This window comes from Notechis scutatus, chromosome 3 (genome assembly GCF_049901735.1).
Source record: "Notechis scutatus isolate UNSWTSFEM ecotype Mainland chromosome 3, rNotScu1.2, whole genome shotgun sequence".
Lineage (NCBI taxonomy): Eukaryota > Metazoa > Chordata > Lepidosauria > Squamata > Elapidae > Notechis > Notechis scutatus.
The window spans coordinates 117,626,410-117,640,868 of NC_142011.1; the positions used below are offsets into that span (position 1 = coordinate 117,626,410).

Genomic DNA, 14,459 nt, shown 5'->3' on the forward strand with positions numbered 1-14,459 from the left:
TTTACATAAGACAATAAGTAAAGTCAGTCATGGTGCTTATAACTCATGGTTTGTGACATGGCTTTTTGTATAATATATAACCCAAGCCACCATAGCTCAGTTTCCACATGGTAAGAGAGCCATAATATTGTTAATGTGTTTATGGTTTCATATTATCAAGCCATTGGGAATTTATCTTTAAATATGATAAAGCTCTTAGATAAGCCTATTAAGGATTGGTCCATTTCAATGGGTTTATCTTAAGCATTTCTTCCTCAACTGTAAGTCGATCCATGCAAACATTCTTGTCAGTTGAATTTAAAATTGGGCATTAATCAGCAAAAAAGCTCTATTCAAAAAGTGACAAGACGAAAAGCGCTGTCTAGAAATAAACACGTTCGAGTTCAGTTATACTAGACCGCCACTTTCATCACATTACAACTCAAGCGACAAAAGAGTTACAATGCGACCCTCGCACTAACAGGGTTCAAAACCCGACGGCCGTCCAAGCGCTTGAACCTGACGCCGAGAAGACACCCCCCGCTCTCACCCCGCCCTTTCGCGTCAGGACCCGACGACAGAGGCGCCACAGCACACACAGCGCCCCCTCCTCCCGCAGAGGCCGGGCGGAAGGAGCGGGGCGGAGCCAGGGGATAGCAAACCGCTTGCGCAGAGGCCAGCGGGGGCGCCCCGCCTTTTCGTTCCTCCCCTCGGCGGGGCCGGTGCCGGTTTACGTAACGCCTCTTCGGGCGAATTCCGGCTTGGTCCCGCCGCCTGACTTGGGACGGGTCGCCAGAGGCCCCGGCAGGTAAGGGCGACCTTGAGGGAGGCCGCTGCCATCTCTCTCGGACAGCGCTGCACCGCATCCCTCCCCTTCCCTCCCCCCCCTCCCCGCCTGTCCGGCCTGCTGAGGCCTGTGGCGCTGTAAGGCGAGAACGGACTGGATAGGCAGGCCTAGCCTGATTTGGCCTGGCGGCCTTGTCCGCCGCGTGATCCGGAGGCTCGGCTGACTCGGCGCAGGGGCATCTGTGCGCCCCCTCAGGGTAAGAATGCTCGCGTTCCTCCGGCCTGTCCGCCTCCGCCTGCCTCCCGCAGGAGGGGCAGTAAAACGGGCAACTCAGCGCCGCGGCCTGCCGCCCAGGGACTAGGTCGCACCGACCGGGATGGGAGGCTACTACTGCGGCCTTCGTGAAAGATCGGCCAGCGGCCTTTTGCGAGATCGGTTCTGAAGGCAGGCAGTTACCGAAACAGGTTGGTTTTTCCCAAAATAACAGGCGTGCTTCTTAACAATACCCCTGTGGTTTTGTTCAGATCCGTTTCTTCGTCCTTGGATGGTTCGGCACTGCGGTGCTGAACTGCAAGAGGGTGGAGAAGATCCAAAGACTTTGCTGTGAGAAGCGCTGCTTTTGAGTGGGCACCTTCTTGGCTGCTGCAGGTTCGCACCTTGTTTGACTGCTGGAGGTTTTGCTGGCTTGGACTCGATGGGTTTGCTGAATAGTATGGGTGCACCATGAGGCTCAATAAGTAGCGATTCAGTTTTGTTGGCTTTGGTATTTACTGCATTTATTAACTATTTTTGTGCTAAATGTAGGTTTAGGCATCTAAGTTAGGTATTAAATAGTGCCAGGTGAATGTAGGAACCAAACGTTCTTAACTGTTTTTTGTTCCAGGTATGTATTGCCAGTAATAGATAGGTGACCTTGGTTGATCTTGAAAACCTTCAGCTGTGTTAGACTAGTTACTATTTGGATGGGAGACCATTAGGAAATCTAGGGTCTAAGTTGGGAAGTAAAAAATAAATTCCCAAACATGTTAATGTCAAATCACTCTTGTATAGTTGCTAGGGTAGATCACTACAGGAGTATGACGAAGACTTGCATGTTACCTATTAAGACTGTGGCTTAAGTGTTGATAACACTGGTTTTCACATAAAGATATTCCTTACTATCTGAATCCAGCCTAAGGAGCATATTACTAGCTTTCCTGCTCACAATTGCCTATTCATCTGTGGCATATCAATATTTTTGATGAATTACCTGCTAAATTGCAGTTGAAATACTCAAGGTATTACTGTACCTGTACTTGAAAGTAATTATTTGTCTGAAAGGTATTACAAGTCTTAAGATGATGGAATAAATTTCTAATAGATCAAGTTTAGTATGGGACTTGAAATCAAAGCTACTTTTTTTTCCCAAACTGTTCAACTCCTGAATTTTGGAGTTTAAAGGAGATTAAAATAGTTTTGATGTTATCCTGGATTAAAAATAAGAGATTGAAAGGTTCCATTTGATACATATTTTAAATATTCAAAGGAGGAGTTTCAACTATTTAAAATGAATTACTCATCCAATTAAGAAATACTTGTGTGGATTGTGTACATCAGTTGTAAAACAGCATCCTCATTCCCCTCCCCCATTGAACCAGGACGTACATATGCTGCAATCTTAATTAACAGGATGGTTGTGTAATTTATTCTCAAATTATATATCAGTAGTTAGTTTTCAGTCCTGAAGATTATTAAGTATAGTAAAGCACAGTTTCTCTGACTATTTGGCAGCTCCTTAGTTTCATGCAGACCTAGTCCCTGGAACTACAGTGTTTCTATTCCTTCATTTTCAACAAATAAACATTAGTCTCTGAACATATGATGAATGCTCATCAGAAAATCAGATCTGGGACTTGTATTCAAACATACAGTTTGAGCTCTCTGTCTCTCTCTCTGAAGGGTAGAATTCTTATTTAAAACGTATAATATTCCATGAATCACTGTCATCCTCATAGAATAATGAATTTGCAGTTGCATTTCAGGTTCTGCTTTTTTATCATGGAAAAGTATTTCTCACAAGTGTCTTTCAGTGAGTTTTCATCATTGATTCTCTGCATCTTTAATAATGCTGCCAATATTTTAAATGCAACTACTGCCTGCATTTACGACCTTCACAATATGGCTCTGTTTCTGTCACACTTTCACCATTTCAATCAGACAGTACATGTTGTTCTGTGCCTTGCTTTTTTTTTCTCCTCCTCTCTGCCCCCCTTCCAAAGTGAAGAGATTGTTTAAGCAAGCTGTCTTCCAGAGCTGCTTTTCTCAAGTGTAGTGGAATCCTTCCCTAAAAACTATTAAGAGCAAGTTAACAAGTTGGGCTCTGTGACCTTAATTAGCTGATTAGCACTCTTGCAGTTGCTGCCTACAACTGACAAGCTCTAATCAGCTTCACATTACAGGTAGTCCTTAGTTTATGACGACATTGAAGTCTGGAATTTTGGATGTAAGTTGTTGCAGCTGTAAAGTCAAGGCATTATGTGACCAGCTTCAGTTTTTACAATGGCTCTAAAGCAAGACATCACATTCATTAAGGAAATCGTGTGGTTAAGCAAATCCAGTTTATACAGTAGGTGTTTTTTGCCATTTTCTGGCCGAAAATAGTAAAAAAAATTGCAAATCACAATCATGTAATTGTGGGAGGTTACAACTGGTTATAAATGTGGGCAATTGCCAAAGTGCCTGAGTTAGTTTGATGGGAGAGAGGGAAACAGTCATAACTTTCAGGACAGATTGTAAGTAGCTTTTTTAAAAGTCCATAATTTTGAATGGTTCTTAAATGATTGGTTGTAAGTCAAGGACTACCGTGTTTCTCCAACAATACGGCCTCCACCAATAGGAAGCCCCACCATGTTTTATTGGCATAAAATCAAATTAAGCCCCTCCCCCAAATTAAGCCCCATATTAAACATGCGAAATGGGGGAGCGGGGGGGGCTTGTCGTTAGTAAGTACTTTGTTGCATGCCCGGATATGGTGCTGCCTTCGTTGGTGGGGCACTTCATATCGGGAGACCTTCCACCGTTGCTTCTTCCTTCTCCCTTGCTGCCCCTTCTCCCTTGCTGCCGCGGCGTTTGGCGCAGCCACGTGCGGCCAGTCAGGGCTTCTCCCTGCAACCAGAGCCCTGAGGAGACACTTGGCTTCAGGCGCTCCACGTCTTCCCTTTGCTTTCGAAGTAAAGCGAATTATTTTACAAGCCTCCCCTGCCCGAGAGGGCATCCCACCACGTGGGGAGGCTAATCTCCCGGGGCCTCTTCCGTTCCTCCCGACCTCCCTACGCTGCGCGCCTCTGACGTGCCGCTCCCTTCAGCCCAGCGAGCTCTTCCACCTCAAAGAAAGGCCAGGCGGGCGGCTGCGGAGCAGCAGCAGCGGGTCTGAGCTGCTCACAGCGAAACAGCCACCACCCGTAGCCCGACGGGGAGAACGAGCGAGGTTAGCGCCCGCCAGCCGGGCGGATTTGGGAACGAGGGCAGGAGGGCACGCACACACCCGCGGCTCACTTTCCCAGCTTTGCCCAGCCCTTACGGCTCTGGCGCGGCCCTGGCAGGATGAGCGGAGGGTCCGGCGGGAGGCACTCGCTGCCCGCCAGGGCCGCGCCAGAGCCGTAAGGGCTGGGCAAAGCTGGAAAGTGAGCGCGGTGTGTGCGTGTCTCCTCCTGCCCCTCGTTCCCAAATCTCGCCCGGGCTGGCGGGCGCTAAGCTCGCCGCTCCCGCGTCGGGCTACGGGTGGTGGCTGTTTCCTGCGAGCGGCTCAGACCCGCTGCTGCTGCCCGCAGCCGCCTGCCTGGCCTTTCTTTGAGGTGGAAGAGCTCGCTGGGCTGAAGGGAGCGGCGCGTCAGAGGGGCGCAGCGTAGGGAGGTCGGGGGAGGAACGGAAGAGGCCCCGGGATGATTAGCCTCCTGGGGTGGTTGCCTCTCGGGCAGGGAGGCTTTGTAAAATAATTCGCTTACCTTCGAAAGCAAAGGGAAGACGGAGCGCCTGAAGCCAAGTGTCTCCTCAGGGCTCGGTTGAGGAGAGCCCTGACTGGCCGCATGTGGCTGCGCCAAACGCCGCGGCAGCAAGGGAGAAGGGAAAGCAACGGTGGCCCGAACCCGAAGGTCTCCCGAATATCCAAACTGTCGCCGCCCGCCCACCCACCCAAGGATGCAAGGGGGAGATTAAGTCACCCCAAAAGACGTCCTAGCCGCTTTTTCGGGGTCAAAAATAAGGCCCGGCCTTATTATGTGAGAAACACGGTACCTGTAAAAGTTTTTGTTTTCCCCTAAGCCTGAATAAAAGCATCAGCAGGGCCCTTCTGATATATATTCTCTATTGTGTCCCTGCTTCCTCTCTTGTAATCCTTTCCTCTCCAATCAATGTAAATACAAACCTCAATTCTCTTCTTGCTATAATTATGCCAGCATCAAGGGGAATATTTTAAAGGATGAGGGAAGGAGAAGGCAAAAAGGAGTTATAAGATTTCCCCTTTTACCTGGCTTTTTCCTGAATCAAATTCCAGAAATCTTTCTGGCTGTTTGTGCTTTATCTCACACTTTAAAATAAAGGAAAGCTGAAGTAAAATTGTAAGCACAGTCATGGTCATATGATTTTTCCTTTCATAATCCCTTTCTTAACTAAGTTGCTGGTCCCAATTGTACTCACTAAATGAGTACTACCTGTAGTGTAATCCCTAGCTAATATGGGATCCTGAGATTGAAAAAAAGATGTACTTTTTCCTGATAGTGCCTGAAGAAAGAATGGGCAGGTCCTGATATAACTTGAACATGTTTGCACTCTTGAAATATTTTCAGCAAATGCAAACTTACTCTGGTGATGGAAGAAGTAATCAGAATAGCATATGTCCAACTCATAACCAAGAATAAAGAATTTTCAAATGATATGGATATGGATATGCTGTGACAAACTACTACAGTGTTTCTCCAACAATACGGCCTCCACCAATAGGAAGGCCCAGCATGTTTTTTGGGCATAAAATCAAATTAAGCCCCTCCCCCAAATTTAGGCCTATTTTAAAATATGCAAAATAAGGGGGAAGAGCGGGGAGACTTGCCATTAGGAGCGCCCGGCGGGCCGGAATTCCTCGCCACCAGCCGCTCCTAACAGGCGATCATGGCCAAGCACAGAGAGCTCCCTACTCCCACCTTTGCTGCAGACACCTTTGGCACCCGCCGCTGTTGCTTTCCCTTCTGCCCATTACGCCGCCACATTTGGAGCTGCCGCTTCCGTGTTTGGAGTGTGGTCGCCATTTGGAGCTCCAAACGCGGAAGTGGCAGCTCCAAACATGACGGCGGGCGATCTTTTTATTTTGGTCCGCGCGAAGTTCAAAGCGAGCAAGAGAGGGAGACTGCGATGCCTCCATCCGAGATGGCAACCTCACTAGTGGATCACAACGTGGCTGGAAGCCCGAATCGGCGGGATACGATGGCGATCTTTTTGGAGCGAGAGGAAAGGGAGAGAAGAGTTGCGAGGCGTAATTTGCAGGAGGAAGTGGGTGTACCCCACGGCAGGGAGCCCAAGGAAGAAGGGCTGGTAGGCAACGGAGAGCGTCCCGTAGCTCGGAAGCAGCCTAGAGACGCGCCCGGAAGAGGCGCAGATGCTGCCTTGTAGTCCCCAAGCCAACTGTGTGCGCCGCCTTTAGTTATGTGCGCTCCGCGCTTTGGGCATCTCCGTGTGATCGCGACCCTGTCCTTTCCACCTGGCGCCCTTGCTGCTTTCTGGCTCTTTAGCAACCGGCTTCGTGTTTGGAGCACTGCCGCTGTTTGGAGCTCCAAACAGCGGCGGAAGCTCCAAATGCGGAAGCTCCAAACATGACGGTGGGCGATCTTTTTATTTTGGTCCGCGCAAGTTCAGAGCGAGCATGAGAGGGAGACCGCGATGCCTTGCTAAAGAGCCAGAAAGCAGCAAGGGCGCCAGGTGGAAAGGACAGGGTCGCGATCACACGGAGATGCCCAAAGCGCGGAGCGCACATAACTAAAGGTGGCGCACGCAGTTGGCTTGGGGACTACAAGGCAGCATCTGCGCCTCTTCCCGGCGCGTCTCTAGGCTGCTTCCGGAGCTACGGACGCTCTCCGCTGCCTACCAGCCCTTCTTCCTTGGGCTCCCTGCTGTGGGGTACACCCACTTCCTCCTGCAAATTACGCCTCGCAACTCTTCTCTCCCTTTCCTCTCGCCTCCAAAAAGATCGCCATCGTATCCTGCCGATTCGGGCTTCCAGCCACGTTGTGATCCACTAGTGAGGTTGCCATCTCGGATGGAGGCATCGCAGTCTCCCTCTCTTGCTCGCTTTGAACTTCGCATGACCAAAATAAAAGATCGCCGCCGTCATGTTTGAGCTGCCACTTCCGCGCTTGGAGCTCCAAATGGCGGCGGCACTCCAATCACGGAAGCGGCAGCTCCAAACGTGGCAGCGGAATGGGCAGAAGGGAAAGCAACAGTGGCGGGCGCCAAAGGTGTCTGCAGCAAAGGTGGGAGTAGGGAGCTCTCTGTGCTTGGCCATGATCGCCCGTTAGGAGCAGCTGTTGGCGAGGATGCAAGGGGGCCTAGCCGTTTTTTCGGGGCTCAAAAAAAAAATAAGGCCCGGCCTTATTATGTGAGAAACACGGTATATGTAAAGAGAGAGAGAGAGAGAGAGAGAGAGAGAGAGAGAGAGGGAGAAAATAATCATTCAGAATGATAACCAAGAAAAAAAACAGCTGTAGCCATGTCATCATATCTTAGAGGAAGGAAGTTGAAAAATTCTGAAAAGTCACTTGGTGTTCTCATTGTATTCCTGGCCCATGAAAGAAGAATAGAAAGGGAAAGAAGAACATTGTAAATGAATGTTAGCGTTCCACAAACTGTGTCATGGATATTTAGGTTTTGGACAAAGCTATTTAAAGAGAGACCTGTTGGCAAGAAATAAGGTGCACTTAGTAAAAGAAAAACATATTTGTCTTAAGAATGTTGAGGTTGTTTACAAAAACTTTCAAACTTCCGAAATTTTTTTTGCTCTAATGGGGCATGTAGATGGAAGTAAATGAAGGAACAAATAAACAGTATTTTTGCAAGTATCCAGGGAGATATGGGTGATTGTTCTGAAACAAAAATTGAAGATTTTTCAGAGAGGTATTAAATTGTAGTATGGGGAAACACAGGGAAATAGACAATCTGACCTTCAGACCAAGCTAGATTCTAGAACAGGCAATAAAGTGAACAGAATGAAAATGAAGGTTTTTAGAATAACTCGGCATTTATTTGACAGAAACAAATCTTACCAGATTGACAATTTAATTATTGGATCAGGTAATTTAATAGATTTCAGGATTGTTGTCGGCATAATATATCTTGATTCCAGAAAAATATTTCATAAAGAACTATAGGATATTCTAATTAACATACTAATTCTACTTAGCATGAGTAAGTGAATTCATAAATATTTCAAATTGTATTCAGAGAGCCCACGATCACATTAATAATATGTACTGTATGGATGCCACAAGGGTCAGTGCTAGTCCTTCCATTCTGTATATAACTTGAATGAAGAGGTGTCTCTGTATGACACAAAAGTACATCTAACATGCTAGGTTTCCATTGCTAAGCAAGACAGTTAAGTGAGTTTTGCCCCATTTCATGACTTTTCTTGCCACAGTTAAGTGAATCACTGTAGCTGTTAAATTAGTAACATGGTTGTTAAGTGAATCAGGCGTCCCCATTGTCTTTGCTTGTCAGGTCACAAAAGGTGATCACACGACCCCAGAATACTGCCAGTTGCCAACATCTGGATTTTGGTCACATGACTGCAGGGATGCTGCAACAGTCATAAGTGAAAAATGATAATGTCACTTTTCTCACTGTAATTTCGAACAGTCACTAAACGAATGGCTGTAAACCAATGACTATCTGTAATAGAAAGACAATCTTGATTGATAAAAAATGAAAATGAACAGATACTTTGCTTTGAAAGAAATCAAATCAGATTTAGAATGGAGGATACTTAACTTTGATAAAAGTGTGAGAAAAAGATTTGACTGCAAACTGCATGAGTTATCAGATGTACAGTTGCAACCTTAGTCTGTACGAATAGAAGTATGGTTATAAAATCAGAAAAGTAATAATTTTACTTCATTTTACATGGTTCAGACCCATCCAGTATGTTTCCAAAGGAGCCACCCATCCAGTTTGTTCATTCTGTTTGGGGAGTATAAGTTTTCAGATGAGTGAAAGCAAGGCCCTGATGTCCCATTAAGATGAAATTGTCTTCCCTCTAGTCTAGAGATTCTAGCACTGCCTTGTCCTATAGCAATTTGGAAACTAATTAATTGGAGCTTTCCCACAGCCTTTTAAATTATGAAAATCTAATCCAGTTGCTTATGTCAATGGCAATGTTAATAGATTGGTTATTGCTTTTTGGATTTTATATCTCAGATTCTGTTATTTGCACATTAGATTTATTCATCCCTTTTTGAACTTTTCTTTTAAAAGTATCCTCTTCTATTTTCTGTATTTTTTGCACTATAAGGCACACTCCCCCCCCCCCAAATGTGGGTGGAAATGTCTGTGCATCTTATAGAGCAAATGTTGCTGAAGCCACACTCACCCTTCGGCCTCTGCCCCCCAGCAATTTGCCTCCTTACAGCAAATAGCAAACAGCCTGGTCAGCTTCAGCACAGCCTGATTTAGCACGAGTAGCTGATTATCAGTTGGATCGGCCTCCCGGAATACCACTGTTCTTCAGATGAGCTGTGCAGTGCTGATCGCCTCCTCCACGCGCCCCATTTTCAGCCTCCGTGCGTAAAGTAAAGTAAATCTAACCTTTATCCAATACATTTAAACTTATTTCAATCTGTTAAATAACTGTTAAGAGTTTTGTTATTCACAGATAGAGCTTGGCAATATCATACAAAATTAGAAGAAAATATTAAGTTAGGGTAGCATTTTATATATATATATATATATATATATATATATATATATATATATATATATATATATATATATATATATATATATATATATATATATATATATATATATCATACATATATATATGTATATATATATAAAATGCCTAATATATTTTACAAAACTTTACATTTTTCTGTCCTTTTGTTACTATATCTTCTTTTTTTACTGTTATTGTATCTAAAATTATTGCCTTATTATAACATGTATTATGGAAATCTATTACTTGAAAGCATTTTTAAATGTCCAAATTCCATTTTGTAGGAATAGAGGAGTGTTAATGCAAAATATTCTTTCTTCCTCGTATCCGACTTGTTATCTGCATCCTTAAAATTATTCTGAAAATTTCATTTCCTTTCATCTGGAGATTTTGAGGATATATGGGGTAGGAGGACAGCACTGGGATCATTTAAAAAAAATTACCTGCCAGGTGCCTCTGCTTAGTTCTAATAATGAAAAATTTCATTGCATATTACCCCGTATTACTAAAGAGTAATATAGTTCAGTGATCACTTAAAATTTTAGAGAACGCTGAAACATTGACTCACCAAACCACAATACAAGGCAAGAGTTTAAATTTCCATGACATTTGTGTAATGTATAATGATATCACCATGAAAGTGCTGTAAATCATCATGATGACATCTTTTTATACTTAATGGATATCAAGTCTAAAAATAGACATCCCTTTGCCCCCAATTAATCTGTTTAGAAGAAGCTTCGCTATACATTAATCTTTCCCTTGGCTGTAGTTAAGCTAAAATCCTGTAAATGCTTAGTGAACAGAAAATCATTAAACTTTGTAAGATACGTGAATAGGGTCAGATGGAAAATTAACAGTCTTGGGCTGGTATGCTCTGTTGTGAGAAAAATTGGTGCAGTTTAACTTAGTTTTATTAGATTCAGTGTCTTAAAAATCTTTTGCTTCTAAGCTAGGACTTTAATTTTTGATACTGGGTTTTAACAATTGGAAAGTTATTACAAACTGAAAGAATAGCACAATACAGTACTGTTTGAGGAATATTGAAAAAGCTAATTTATGGTGCAAGTGCAGCAAATGTGTATGTGTGTATGAGGCTTTTTGCAGTGCTGTTTTACCTAAAGTACCTATTTGCTTTTTAAAAAAAAGACTAATAAGGCAGCTTTAAATTAATATGCAATATATTACCGGTAGCTCAACTTTTAAATAAATCAGCTGCAAGGAGCCTATAGACTTTGATTCAGTTTGCTTCAACTCTTGATGTTATCTAGCCACTTTCCTATTACGTTGGCAGAATCTGTGGAGTTCAGTTTGCCTTTTTTGGGCCATAAAATTCATTCTAGCTACCTTCCTTTAAGCTAGACAGCTTTCATTTGCTTAACTAAATTGTGCTTGCTACCTAGCTATTTCTTTGGCTGGATAGAATTGTAGCTGCTAAAAATGAGCATTTTATCAATATTAATTATATTTTTCAAATGTTTCTAAATACCATTTGTAACAAAATATTAAGTGATATAAGCAAGTAAATGATATAAACAAGTATTGAAAAATATGTGGTCCAGTGAAAGACTAATGATTAAATTCAAGATTCTACAAGGCTTGAATGAGCAAGATGGATCAGCATTTCCAATCTTTAAATTGTGTTATCATGTTAACTACTTAAAATGAAATTCAAAATGGATTCTATCTCTTTATGACTTGGTTGTATTTATAGAAAGGCCAGGTCTTGTAATCTGCATAATATTTCTAAAAGAGATTATGCATTAATAATGTATTGAATATTTGGGACAAATACAAAAAAAAAAAGACCAGTTCAGACCTCTTTCCCTTATATTGTTATTAAAGTAGTAATTACCAAGAATGATATAATTATGGGTAGTACTCTACTGTCAAGTTTTATTTTTATTTATTTAATAATACATGTATATGCTACCCAACTCATTATTGAAGTAACTCTGGGTGGCTTACAACACTTGATTTTTGTCCCTCCTCATAGAATTATCTCTTTTGAACATGCAGTACAAAAGGTTATCCAAATCACTTTTCTGCTTTGGTATTTGTATATGTTATTAAGACACAACAGTTTCATTTATATATTTAGCATATCATCTTTTTTCAAATTGTTCTTGTAACTTGGCATTTTGAAATCCACACCCAAGTCAATTTCATTGTTATCCAGGATAGCTTGTTCCTCTTCTATAACATCATTAATAACTACCTATCTATGATGTCAGACATTCTTAAAATTGATTTCTGATTACATTGCTCAACAATATCCTTCAAAACATCGACTGTTAAAGTATTTTTTTCCATTCTTTGTGTACAAGTTGAAAGTAAGTATTCTTTCTCCAGTGTGCTGAGCAGAGAATCCAAAGAATGGGTTAAATCTGCCTTTCTGCCCAGAGACTGAGTCCTTTAAAACTTTTTAGCCACACCTCTCTTGATTGTGCCCCAGTTTTTGACTCAGTCATAGCCCAAGAGAGACACTTAGCAGAGCTCCAGAGCAAAAAAGTAGAGTTAATTTCTTTGGATTCTCTTTGAAGTTGCTTGAATTTTCTTGGATTTCTTTCCTTTCTTGGATTTTACAATCACTCCGGTAGCCAACATAACAGCAATCAGCTGTTTTTCAGGGAAATACCGCAGCAGCCGTAACGGCTCGACTACCAGCACAGCCCCCACAGCAGCCAGCAGCCTGAACGGCTTGGCTCCCAGCACAGCCCCCGCAACAGCAAACAGCTATTTTTCATGCAAACAGTGCAGCAGCCTGATCAGCTCAGCAAACAGCAAAGATGCCACAACAGCAATCAGCTGTTTATTGGGGCATACAGCGCCGAAACAGATCATGTCCTCCAGTCATTGCGACTCAGCTACCCTGGTCTGAGCGGCACAGCCGCTGCTACAATATGGCTGGCTTCCCATTTGATCGGCAGTGCCGCTGCAATAGCTCCAACAGGCATTGCTGCTAGAACACCGTGCTTGGTGTCTTGATCCACCCAGCGCAACTGCCATTTCTGGCTCTTTCAAATAGAGCCATTTGGCGCACTTTTCAGCAGCAGACTTCCTGACGCCTTCCCAGCAGGGGACTGGAAAACCCCCAATTCAACAGGCGCAGGAACAAAGGATGGAGGAATCTGCTGCCACAGAAGGCCATGTGGTGACGCATGTGAGTGGGGATGAGCAAGGGGGGGGGGGTCCTGCACAGCCCCATATTAAACAAAGGGGTCTCAGCGCCAGGAGTGAGCAGTAGAGGAGTGGCTGCCCAGATAAGGGCAGAAGCCTTACATTCCAGAAAGGCCTCTAAGGCTGAGGAAAGGGATGCCTGAAGGAGACAAAAAGCCCTGGACAAAGAGATCTCCAAAGCTGAGAGACAAGCTGAGCGACTGAGACAGGCAGGTTTCCCTGGGGGAGATTCTATCATTTCCCATTCATTGTAGGCTGATCCTACAGTGGGAAGCAGGAGACTCTAAGTTCCCAAACTCGGTTACCAGATGGTGCCAGAGAACAATTTCCACAGTTAACTTTTATAAAGGCCAGCAGTGAAGTTCCTTTTGCCCCACAACCAAATAGACTGACAACTGACAGTCATTGGGAGTCTAATTTTAAAAAGGGCCAATTGGTCCCAGAGGCCATATTTACCCCCACAGTGGTGGGACTCTGCTCAGGAGAGAACCAGGGTTGAGAGACTTCTGAGCAGATGAGACTTCTGATCTCCATAACACAGGGCATTGCAGGAATTGCTGCAGCATTGCAGCAAGGAAACCAGGTTGCTCCTGGGGCATCAGACTCATTCCTAGAGCATAGTCAACACCTGAGACCTCAGGTTCAGGGAGACTGACTTGGCTAACCTTAGGGAACCCCACTCTTCCACTTCTCTACAGAGTAGGGATTGGCTTTCAGGAGATGAAGACTAGAGAGAGCTGATATTCTTGGAGGATGAAGGGCTGGTTCTTGATTCCCCAGCATTCACAGGGCTTTTTCGCACGGTGCTTTTCAAATCACTGTTGTTTAAGAGTCAATTGACCCATTCAGGAATATATCCCAACCCAAGTGGGAATGACAAGAAGCTACAGTGTACCTCAGGACTTCGCTGAGGAGCTACAACTACCAACAGTAGATGCCCCCGTAGCAGAGTTATCATCCTCTATTCTGTGTCAGGATACAGCATAGGCTCTGAAGACAGAGGATAGGAGAGCAGAGCTGACACTTTGCAGGGCACATCAGGCAGCGGCCTGGGTCGTCAAGGCAACAATGTCCGCCTTCTTTAAAAGAGTCTCTTTACTGTGGCTTTGCCAGATGCAAGAGAGACTTTCTCCTGAGGACCAATGCCTCCACCAGGACATTAGGAAGCTGATAGCAGCGACGGAACTCTCAGTAGATACCACCCTAGATGGAGCCAAGTTTACTTCCAGGGCTATTGCATCATCGCTAACGGCCTGCAGGCTGCTGTGGCTTCACCACTGGCAGGCAGACATAAAATCCAAACTGAGGCTAGCCTCTGCCCCCTCCAAGGGTGGCAACCTATTTGGAGAGGTCATAGAGCCTATATTGATGGAAACCAAGGACAGGAGAAAGATCCTGCCTTCCTTATACAGGCGGACTGACCGTCGCCCCTCGCCTTACTTTCATAGACCTTCCTTTCGGCCAACGGACACCAGATTGGGCTACTCCCAGAGGATGTACCCCCATAGGGCTGACTGACAGCCGGATAGAACCGAATCTCGGGATAAAAACAGACAACAA

The 14,459-nt window shown here is 44.3% G+C and overlaps 1 protein-coding gene across 6 annotated transcripts in view; it reads left to right on the forward strand.

Moving 5' to 3' along the window:
* The first annotated feature begins 597 nt into the window (after nt 1-597).
* KIAA0232 (KIAA0232 ortholog) overlaps nt 598-14,459 on the forward strand; it is a 71,292-nt gene continuing 57,430 nt past the window's right edge. For 2 of the 6 annotated variants that reach the window (XR_015748758.1, XM_026672556.2), the window contains exon 1: nt 648-787. The gene's annotated coding sequence lies outside the window, so the exon portion shown is untranslated. Of the gene's footprint in view, nt 1,023-1,303; nt 1,415-14,459 lie in introns of those variants that run through there. The other 4 variants (XM_026672561.2, XM_026672557.2, XM_087961081.1 and 1 more) reach the window with 4 other exon arrangements.